Raw genomic sequence first — 1,244 nt, 5'->3', positions numbered from 1 at the left:
ATATATATATATATATATATATATCAACTTTGTAACTAAACTTCCGGCGAGCTGATGGACGGCAGCTCCCTCCGGCTTCTCTGCAGTCTTTTATCATCAAACTGACCCGTTTTTGTTTTTTTTTTTCGAACCAGACTAAAGTTGGTCCCCCTTCCAACCGAATTTGGTGTTCAGTGACTCAGAGAGCCGGACGGGACCGTCCGAAAATATATTTTGGTCCAGGACCGGCCGCTCCCACCCCACCGGTCACTCTGAGCGCACCCTGCTGGCCAGGTGACCCCTCGAGCTGAGGAGTCGTCGCACGAAGGTTCGTTTTTTTTTTCTCTCTCTCTCTCTGGACCTCAACAAACTCGTCATCTGGACCTTTTGTGGTTGTACCTGGTTCCGACAAAAATAGCCGGGTGGTATTTCGCTGGTTTTCTGCTGGACTGGCCCTCGTGGTGTCTTCATAGGTGTGGGGGAAGTGTACCTTTGACCCTCGAACTAGATCAGAACCGAACCGAAGTGGCTATGGGGGACTTTGTCTTCAACAGAGCCGGTCTCAGCTTCAGTGAGCAGCCCGTTACTTTTACCGAAGGACTGTCCACCTCCGTGGAATTGCTGTTTTCACCTGGAGGAGACGCTCAGATGCTTTGAAGCGCCGCCGGACCGGGCCGCCGGACCAGAGCAGAACCGGGCCAGGGACATCTTCAGCCTCTTCGTCTCTCGTGCTGTGGAGCGCCGGAGCCGGACTGGAGCAGAACCGGACCAGTGTCGACTTCAGCCTCTCCGGTCAGTCTCGTTTTTCACCAGGGGTGCCTCTCGTGCTGTCGGGTGCGGAGGTGACATGCAGAGAAGCGGAGGAGCAGCGTGAAGGAAGAGGGTGAAGGAGCAGCGTGGATGTTAGGCTGATGGTCCTTCTTGATAATGTGAGCAGCTGGTTTTGGTTGTTAGCAGCAAACTGGTTGTTCCACTCTAAGAAGGTGCTGCACCTCAGACTGAGTAAGTCTTTCGGATGAAAGACGAAACGTTTCTACATGCTTTGTTATGTTTTTTGTTTTTTTTGAATGTCCAGAGGACCAGATTGAACTTTATTGGATCTGAGCTGCTGATACAAACTCCTGCGCTGTTGCTACAAACACCTGAGCTGCTGCTACAAACTCCTGCGCTGTTGATATAAAATCCTGCGCTGCTGCTACAAACACCTGAGCTGCTGCAACAAACACCTGAGCTGCTGCTACAAACACCTGAGCTGCTGCTACAAA

Source organism: Nematolebias whitei, chromosome 3 (assembly GCF_014905685.2).
Source record: "Nematolebias whitei isolate Nwh7 chromosome 3, NemWhi1, whole genome shotgun sequence".
NCBI classification, from domain to species: domain Eukaryota; kingdom Metazoa; phylum Chordata; class Actinopteri; order Cyprinodontiformes; family Rivulidae; genus Nematolebias; species Nematolebias whitei.
The sequence above is the reverse complement of the archived record's forward strand: the minus strand, read 5'-3'. Positions refer to the sequence as shown.